The following is a 10,680-nucleotide window of genomic DNA, read 5'->3' as shown; positions in this document are numbered from 1 at the left end:
AGTATAATGCAGGTCCCATATCGTAAAATGCACTCCCCATGGTGCTTGAGAGAGTATAATGCAGCCCTGTATACTGAAGCCCCCTCAGAGTATAATGCAACCCCTTCCGAGTATAATGTAGCCCCCTCAAAGTATACTGCAACCCCACTCATAGAGTATAATATAGTCCCCTCATAGAACATAATGTAGCCTCCTCAGAGTATAATGCAGCCTCACACACACAATGTAATGCAGCCCCCCAGAGTATAAAGCAGTCCCACACACACAGTATAATGCAGCCCGCCACACACAGTATAATTCAGCCCCCCCCACAAATACATACACACACAGTATATTGCAGCCCCTACACAAATAATAATGCAGCCCTTCACACACAGTATAATGCAGCCCCCCATACACGTACAATATAGTGCAGTCCCCCACACACAGTATAATGCATCCCCCACACACAGTATAGTGTATCCCCAACACACAGTATAGTGTATCCCCCACACAGTATAGTGCAGCCCCCACACACAGAATAATCCAGCCACCTCACACACAATATAGTGCAGCCCTCACACACACAGTATAGTGCAGCCCTACACAGTATAATGCAGCCCCCACACACACAGTATAGTGCAGTCCCCACACAACACGGTATAGTGCAGTCCCCCCACACACAGTATAGTGCAGAAGAAACACTCACACTGTAATGCATACACACAATATTTACCTCTCCTCCTGGTTTTCCCCAGCTGCTCTGGCTTCTGCAGAGCGTCTCAGCGTCTTATCAGCTCCACTGCTAGCACACGCTGAGTCACAGGCAGAGGGGGAGTGATGGGAGAGGGAGTGTCATCTAACGCTCTCTCCTCCATCACTGCTTTCAACTGTATTGGCGTCTATGATGCCGATAAGTTGAATGCGTGAAGCGGGGCAGCGCCCTCTTACTCAGGGGCCCCATAGCAGCCAATGGCTATGGCCCCTGGAGCAAAGGTGGCCCAAGGCAGCTGCCTGGTCTGCCTGCCCCTAACGCCGATTCTGCCTAAATTAATATCCCATCAAGAATCTAGTGCCCCATAACATGTAATATATTTTTTGAGAAAAGACATCCAGGCCTCTTGTACTTTTGGAGATAATTAGTGATCATCCATTACAACATTATGAGGCAGAGAGAGTTCCTTAGTCTTGCTCTCTTATAGTAAAGAATCTCTGTGATTATGATTGAACCTTCCATCCTCTAGATGTAGAAAATGCCATCTTGTCACAGTCGCAGGTCTACTTTAGGTGTAAAATGATCATTAGAAAGATCTCTGTACTGTCACCAGGTTTTCCCCACATAAAGTATGGCCGCCACCATAGAGGCCTCTTTTACAGCATACTAGAATGCTGTAAAATAGTCCGCAATCTCCTCTACAGATCTCAAAAAAGACCTTTTATTATACTCACAGATGTTGCTATCCGATTCGATTGGCATCTCTGGTCTTCATCTGGCATCTCCTCTCTTCCTCCTCCTTCTCTGCTGAAGGCCTGCTATGTAAAGCACAAGCAATCAGACGATCACAGCTTCAAGTCCTCTAAGAAGACTAATAAATACAGTAAACAGTTAAAAAAGTTTTTAAAAGATGAAAAAAATTTAAAAAATAGAAAATCATCCCCCTTTTGCCTCATTAAAAAAACTATTAAAAAATAATTAAAATATGCACGTTTGGTAACGCTGTGTCCATAGAAGTCCGAACTATCAAAATATAAAATGAATTAATCCAATCTGTAAACGGCGTAATGAGAAAAAAATTGAAACACCAGAATTACTTTTTCTGGCAGCTGCCACATTGCAATAATATGCAGTAAGAGGCTATCAAAACATCGTATCTACCCCAAAATTGTATCGATAAAAACGTCAGCTCGGGGCACAGAAAATAAGCCCTCACCCAGCGCCAAATACCGAAAAATGAAAACATTACGGCTCCTGGAAAATAGCAGCAAAGGCAATCTTTTGTTTAAAAATTTCCATTTTTTTATCATTTACCGGTATACAAAAAAAACTTTGCATGTTTGCTGTCTGCGTACTCGTACCGACCAGGAGAATCATATTGTCAGGTCAGTTTTACCATATAGTGAACATGATAATTTAAAAGACTCATAAAACAATTATGAAATTGCACTTTTATTTCAATTTTAACGCATTTGGAATTTTTTTTTCACTGCTTTCCAGTTTATTATTTGATAAAATGGATGGTGTCATTCAAAATTACAACTCGTCCTGCAAAAAAACAAGCCCTCATACCGACGGAAAAATCAAAATGTTATGGCTCTTGGAAGAAGGGGTAGAAAATTTTTTAAAAAAGAAGGGGTTAAGCGAGTAGTACAAGAATAATCCATATGGAATAAATATTGAAGATGTAACATTTTCCCTATAATTCATGAAACATTTTTTTGCTGTTCAAGAAACAAGTAGGAAGCAATAAAGTAAGTGAAGATATGTAATTACCAGTTATTAATGTTTTAGATAACAGTATTATTACCATCGGGTAGTCATAATGACATTTATTACCAGGATGAGAATAGTATCACTGACACATAATACAACACCCTGTATAACAATTGTCTGAAGTCTGTAAACAGTATGAGGGTGTCCTAACTTAACCTCGATGGCAGATGTTAGGAAAAAGATGGATTGTACATGATTGATTTCTAAAAGCGGTGGGTCTGTTCACATGAAGAACACTTTCGGGACTGATTAGTACTTGAATGAAGCCAACAAGTTAGAACTGGTTGAGGCCTCTGCCTTGGGGGTTCACATACAGTTTAAAATAAAGGTTGAAACCTACAGCAGTCTTGTAATCATCCAGACAGGTGGAGCGACTAGTGCCGATAAAAGTTATCTCTTAAATCTCAGGTAATTTTAACTTGTGTACCAGCAGGACCTGCTTTGGTGAACCTTGTAATAAGCAGGTTCATGATCCAGCAATGCGTTTTATCTTCTATACTGTACATCAAATGCCTCATTCCGACAATTGGACTGAACTAGATTAGTGATGAGCGAGCGTTCTCGGAGAAGGTGTTTTCTGAGCATGATCGGGTGCTTAACCGAGTGTCTTCGGCATGCTCGAAAAATATGTTCGAGTCCCCCGTGGCTGCATGTCTCCCGGCACTCTTTTCGACACTCGGTTAGAACACGAGCATGGATAACGCCATATCCGAGAACGTTCCCTCATCACTAAAATAGACTCCTTCAGATGAAAAAACCCCACATCTCCATAAATAGATGGGCTTTGATGTCAGTGTTTGTTCACTATTTAGTAGGTTTTTTATTTTTCATCCCCATTTTGTTCATTTCAGTACAGGGAAAAGCTCCGTTTTTTTTATTATATGAGATCGGGCATGATGCTTTTCATAAATACAGAAAAAAAAAGAAATTGTCATAACATGTAAATAGCTCATGCATTCTTTTTTAGTGACATTTTTTATGAATTTAACTAACATTGAAAAAATATAGATGAAAAATATGGATGACTGACTGAGCCTCGAGGCTGGGCTATCGCATAGAGCTCGGCACGTGTGTGCGCACACATCTGTGTCTGCCGAAAAATATGTCTCCTAAGTTCAGAAAACTGTTTGAACACATTATTAAACAGAAGATTTATTGACACATAATTACATGTCACGTCGGGGATGTGATAATAAGAGTGTCAAATGGCTGACAACGGCCGTTTCGTGCTACTCGAGCGCTTCCACGGGTCAAAGTGCAGGGGGAAATGACGGATTCTTAAGCAAATCATGTCATCCAGTCACTCCTCCTACCTCAGCCGCTGTATTACTAACAAGTAAAACAGACAGGTGCTCAGTGCAAACATATAAAAAACACACATATTTCACCGCTGCAGCGGGAACAATAATCTTACATATAAAGACAAATATTACAAGGACTATTGAGTGATTATCAACATAACTAAAGGACCCCTATTATCAAATTAACCCTTCTGGGTAATCTGTTCCAAAGGAAAAAGCTTATTAATATAAATCCGAGAGCTGCATGATACTAAATCCATAGGAAGTGTGTGCTTCCATACATTATGATCTAATCAAGATATATATATGCAATTTTACCATGGCTCCAGCAATTAAAATAAAAAATTACTGACACCTATCTTTTGGCCATTTATGTCACAATGATGATCTAAGCCCATTGTATTGTCCTTGTTAAAACGATTTTAGGGCAAATTATACCGCATGATTCAGAACTAACCAATTAAGAAAATATAGGTTTCCTAAAAACCGAAGTACAAATAGTATCATCTTTGATCTCCAACAGGACATCTAAAAACTCTAATTTAACACCTCCAAATTTATGGGTGAATACCATATTCATTTGGTTCACATCATTGAGATAATTAACAAATTCCACAAATATATCTTCTGTACCGTCCCAAATTATGAACACATCGTCCACATATCTGAGGTATAGTCTAATATGTCTAAAATATTTTTGCATGTTGTAAATATATTTCTCCTCGAAAGCTCCCAAAAACAGATTCGCAAACGTACAAGATACTGGTGTACCCATCGCTGTTCCCACATTTTGACAATACCATTTTGAATCAAAAGTGAAGGCATTGTGTGTTAAAATAAAACTCAATGCATCACAGACAAAATCAATAAAACCTTGTTCTTTCCCTATGGTACCTAATATCTCTCTAATAGTGTCAACTCCCAATTGTTGAGGAATCCTTGTATACAGACTCTCTACATCTATTGATGTTAGGAAAAAGCCAGGTTGCCAACCAAACTCATGTATTACTTCTAAAAAAGCTTTCGTGTCTCTTATGTAAGACGGGATCTGAGTGAGCAGTGGTCATAGTAACCAATCTACATATTGTGAAAGTGCCTCCGTCACTGATCCTATCCCAGAAATAATGGGGCGACCTGGAGGACAAGAGAGGGATTTATGTAATTTTGGTACGTGGTACCAGTGAGGACGTGTGGGAAATTCAGGTAATAATTTTTCTGCCTTTTTTTCAGAAATAGTAATTTTTATAACATACTGCCTAAGTAAAGACCTCAAGTCTCTTATATATTTAGGGGTAGGATCTCCCACCAATTTAGTGTATGTTACTGTATCTGATAATTGTCGATGGGCTTCTGCTAAATACATTTCTCTGGGCAAAAAAACAGTATTCCCTCCTTTATCTGATGGTCTCACTACTGTGTCCGTCCAATCTCTGATTTCTCTCATTGCTTGCTTCTCTGCCACTGTTAAATTCGAAGGTGCTATAGGATATACTAATGCCTCTACATCTTTAATGACTAACCTCTCAAATAAATCGATTAGGTTTCCTGGGGAGACAGGGGGCATATATTGGGATGTTACACCCCCTAAGAATGGGGTTTTAATCATTTGTGGAAAATCACCCTCAGGTTCAGTAATGCTCAACAATAATGCAGCGTCTTCATGCACTTCTGCCAAAGTACCTACTCCTGCCATAAATCCCAAAGGACCCACTTCACATTGTACCTCCCCTGATAATGGAGTGTCAGTAGGTGATTTGAATAAAAAATGCTTATGTAGGTGCATCTTCCTAATAGATTTAAACAAATCAATCTTAAATTCTGTCAAATCAAAATTACCTGGTATACAAAAATTAAGACCCTTAGCTAGTAATGAATAATGAGAATCTTGTAACACATGATCGGTTAGATTAATTACTGCATGCAATGATGTGTCCCTTAACGTCTTGGTCTCCATGAGACCTGTTTTCTCTTGCGATTTTGTCCATAAGGTCTTCCTCCTTCCTCTTCTGATCCTCCGCCTAAAGGGATGTGTGATCCAGACGCACCTGCCTCTGCTGATGCTTGCTGATCAGATGGAATCATGGATAAACTAACACCTTCTCCCATGCTTGAATCAGAATCCGTTGTCAAATAATCTCTCCTAATTGGTGCATGATTCTGTTTGTGGAAATGGCGCTTATATTTCCCTTTTCCTGATTGTCCAGTATGTGCATTCATTCGTTGCTTATTCCAGCTGAATATCTGACCATTCAAAAAATCATTTTTATCACGTAAAAATTTGTCTCGTTTCCTTAATTTAGTCTCTGCCTGCATCGGTAACAATTTACTGTCCATTTTTTTATTCAATGTAAGGCTAGTTTCACACTTGCTTCTTTTTGCAGCGCGTTTTTCCCGCAAAAAAACGCATTAAAAAAACGCATACAAATGCATACAAACGCTGCGTTTTTTTCAAGCATTTTTATGCGCATGCAGGAAAAAAACGCAGCGTTTTTGTGCGTTTGTATGCGTTTTTTGTGCGTTTGCGTTTTTTTACAGATTTTGGAAAAACCCCACAAAAAAAAACAAAAAACCATTCAACAACACACAAGACCAATGGGACTTCATTGTGGGTGTGGTATGTTAATATATAGACCCTGTCTACAGTATTCTTCACATTTGCTTGATTCTTCTCGTGACCATGGATCTGCGCTGGAAGAGTTTTCACTTCAACTTGGATTTGGACATCGCGATGGCTCAGGCGTATGCAGTTGCTTGCCATGAACAAAGGAAGAGAGAGAGGCAGCGAAGACGGCGGCGTATGTGGATACATCCGATTGTTGAACTCCGGGATAGCCGTGGGGCATACCACACCCTCTACAGCGAGCTCCAGTCAAACCCGGAGAAATTTACAGATTATATCCGGATGTCCCACGAAAGTTTCATGGATTTGCTTGCTCGTGTCCAACAATCCATCCGGAGACAGGACACACAGCTCCGTCGTGCGATTCCTCCTGAGGAACGGCTACTGGTGACATTACGGTATGTTTTAAAAACCAAGGGGTGCGGTCTGATGTTTTTTTTTTAAATTTAGTATTCAAAACCTTGGGTAATTAGTTTTCGTGAATGTACTAATATTTTATTTTATAGTTTTTTAAAATAATATACATAAATATTAATTTTACTTCTTTGTCTGTTCACAGATTCCTGGCGACTGGAGAAACCCTATCTTCACTACACTTCCAGTACCGTATTGGAATCTCTACCTTGTCTGGAATTGTTGCTGACACCTGCCGGGCTCTCTGGAATGTTCTTTGTCCAGAATTTATGCCCCTGCCCACCGCTGAAAAGTGGATGGAAATTGCTGACAAATTCTGGACAGTATGCAATTTTCCCAACTGTTTGGGAGCTGTTGATGGTAAACACATACGGATCATCAAACCCCAAAGAACGGGATCTGAGTACTATAATTACAAAAAGTACTTTTCAATAGTACTCATGGCGATTGCGGATGCCGGATGTATGTTTGTAGCAGTGGACATTGGAGCATTTGGCCGTGGTAATGACTCACAGGCTTTTAAAAACTCAGACATGGGCCGGAGGTTGTATGGCAACCAATTTAATTTCCCTATGCCACGGCCTCTTCCTCACACCGAAGCTCCGCCACTGCCCTTTGTAATGGTTGGCGGTGAGGCTTTTCAAATGTGCGGAAACTTACTGAAACCCTACTCCAGCCGGGACTTGGACCACACCAAAAAAATATTTAATTACAGGCTGACCAGGGCCAGAAGAACTGTCGAGTGTGCTTTTGGGATTCTTGTCTCCAGATGGCGAATTCTGGGCACGGCCATTAATCTTAAACTTGAAACAGTCGATGAGGTGGTGAAGGCCTGTGTGGTTCTACATAACTTTGTGATGGCTAAAGAGCACCCGACCTTTGAACTGGACGATGATGCTCCTAACCCATTGCCTGAATTCACTCAGCACACTCTCAGGTCATCCGTTGAAGTTGGCCAAATGAGGGACCAATTTGCGGCCTACTTTATTACTGATGTAGGACGGGTGCACTGGCAAGATGAAATGGTGTAATGTTTTTGTTTGTTTATGGTAATAAAAAACCTTATTTGATACCATTACTGAGTGCACTATATTTTTTAAACTCCAATTAAATAAAAAACTTCCCATGTATAACTGAATTTTTTGATGTTCACACACCTGGGCAGGTAAATACACATACGAGTTAAAATGCAGCATTGCTAGTCTGCGTGAAATATATTGGAACGAGCAAAGCTGCAGGCCATGAATCAGGAAACCAAATTTTTTCAAGAGAAAATTGTGCAACTAGTTGAAAAAAAAGTATGTGATTTTCTCAAAACACAACCCTCAAAACCCAACCCCAATGAAAGTCAATGGTGAATACAAGTCAGCATTGAGTGGATGAATGTAATCTGCTCCATTCCAACTTACAAGTTATTACACTAGGTCTTGGAATAACTATACTAGGCCGTGGTATTTCAAATATGAGTATAGTAGGCCTTGGGCCTACTAGTATAGTCATATGTGAAATACCACGGCCTAGTATAGTCATACCAAGGCCTACTCGATTTTTACCAACTAGGATCTTGTTTCACAAAAAACAAACTGTTGAAACTTGACAAGTTTCAACAGTTTGTTTTTCATGAAACCAGATTCTAGTTGGTAAAACTAGAGTTATTACACTAGGCCTTGGAATGACTACACTAGGCCGTGGTATTTCAAATATGAGTATAGTAGGCCTTGGGGCTAGTAGTATAGTAATATGTGAAATACCACGGCCTAGTATAGTCATACCAAGGCCTACTCGATTTTTACCAACTAGGATCTTGTTTCACGAAAAACAAACTGTTGAAACTTGACAAGTTTCAACAGTTTGTTTTTCATGAAACCAGATTCTAGTTGGTAAAACTAGAGTTATTACACTAGGCCTTGGAATGACTACACTAGGCCGTGGTATTTCAAATATGAGTATAGTAGGCCTTGGGGCTAGTAGTATAGTAATATGTGAAATACCACGGCCTAGTATAGTCATACCAAGGCCTACTGTAATAACTCGATTTTTAACAACTAGCATCTTGTTTCACAAAAAACAAACTGGTGAAACTAGAAAGAAACTTATTTTTTAGACAAGTTTCAACAGTTTGTTTTTCATGAAACCAGATCCAAGTTGGTAAAACTAGAGTTATTACACTAGGCCTTGGTATGACTATACTAGGCCGTGGTATTTCACATATGACTATACTAGGCCTTGGGTTGGTTTTTAACATGTATTTACCCATCAGTGTGTGTGAGCGGCGCAAACAACATTAATGAAACTTTTTAATGGTGAACCACAAATGTAAATTTATTTTAAATCAAAAAAAGTAAACCAAAAAATTATTTTTTACGGCGTTTGGGGGAAGATGGTTTCAATTTGGGGGTGTGCAGGGAATATGCAACACTTGCAGTTGAAGACGGTGTTTGAGGGGAAGGGGCAACAAAACTTGTGGGGGAAGGTAGTCCAGTTAAGGGAATTAAACTAGGAACACTTGGAGGAGAGGAAATCTGTTCAGGTACATTAGTTGTAATGGCATGTCGCCGTAGGCTTGTGTGCCTGGACCGACTTTGGCCCAATGCCCGCCTTGATAGATTTCGCCTTGAACTAGGGGCAAATATTGAGTGTAGGTCCCCCGTCTGCTGGTGTGGCTGCTGCTGCTGCTGAGGTGGCTGCTGCTGCTGCTGAGGTGGCGGCTGCTGCTGAGGTGGCTGCTGCTGCTGCTGAGGTGGCTGCTGCTGCTGCTGAGGTGGTTGCTGCTGCTGCTGAGGTGGTTGCTGCTGCTGCTGAGGTGGCTGCTGCTGCTGCTGAGGTGGCTGCTGCTGAGGTGGCTGCTGCTGCTGAGGTGGCTGCTGCTGCTGCTCTTCGTTGGCAGTGCTCGTCCTTGCAGGAGGACTGGTGGCGGCAGTGATGGTCCAGGTTTGCAGAGTGGTGGTGGCAGGGCTACTACATGTTGTTGTAGCGGCAGGGCTGTTCCATGTTTGCCTAGTGGTGGCTGAGCTCCACGCATGCATGGGAGTGGCGGTGGTGCTCCAGACAGGAGCAGCGCTTGCCATGGTGGTGTCGGTGAAGTGACCAGCTGCACTCAGACTTGTGGTGGTGTAACGGTGGGTGTCCTGGCTTTGAATAGAGGTGTCCGTGCAGTGGTATGCAGCACAAGTCGGTAGTGAGGTGAAGCGAGTCAATGGTGGCACAGGTGGAAATGACACCACTGACAGCTGACCGTACCGATTATGCTGCATAGCCTGCAAGAAAGCATTGTTGCAGGCCTGCAGCACATTCAGCTGTTGCTCAGGACTAAGGTGTTCCGCCATGCCCTTTTCAATCTTACTAAAAAAATGGTGTGCTGGTCTGTTGAGGTCAGCCTCCAGACGGTCAAGGCGCTGTTCTACAGAATTGAAGCGGTGTTCAAAGTGGTTAAAACCACGTTCCATGAGTGCAAAACCGCTTTCAACTCTGTCGGACAGTGACTTGAGGCTGGAATTAAAGGCCTCGCTCAAATGCATAAACTCGGGCAAGACATTCCTGTCCAAGGCCCTCTGCCGCTGGTGGGTAGTGCCCGCATAACCAGTGGCAGAGACCTGGGACAGGGAAACACCTGATGGCCCAGCTTCCTGGTCACCAGCTGTGTGTGTGGCTGACCTGCAAGGTGCTTCCTGGCTGTCGGATGGCTGGGACGGGTCAGAGGACGTCCGAGGAAGGACCGCTCCAGGGCCAGGTTGCAGGGTGCTGCTCCAGGTGCTGTGGAATAAAGGAAAATCATTACTACCATGCCTTTACAAGAAGCATCAGCTGTGGATTAGAAAAACACAGATTAATAAAAATAAAAACCCAAAATTTATAATACTTACGATCTCGTGGCA

This window comes from Dendrobates tinctorius, unplaced genomic scaffold (genome assembly GCF_039654945.1).
Source record: "Dendrobates tinctorius isolate UK_male_01 unplaced genomic scaffold, ASM3965494v1 ptg000029l, whole genome shotgun sequence".
NCBI lineage: Eukaryota > Metazoa > Chordata > Amphibia > Anura > Dendrobatidae > Dendrobates > Dendrobates tinctorius.
The sequence above is the reverse complement of the archived record's forward strand: the minus strand, read 5'-3'. Positions refer to the sequence as shown.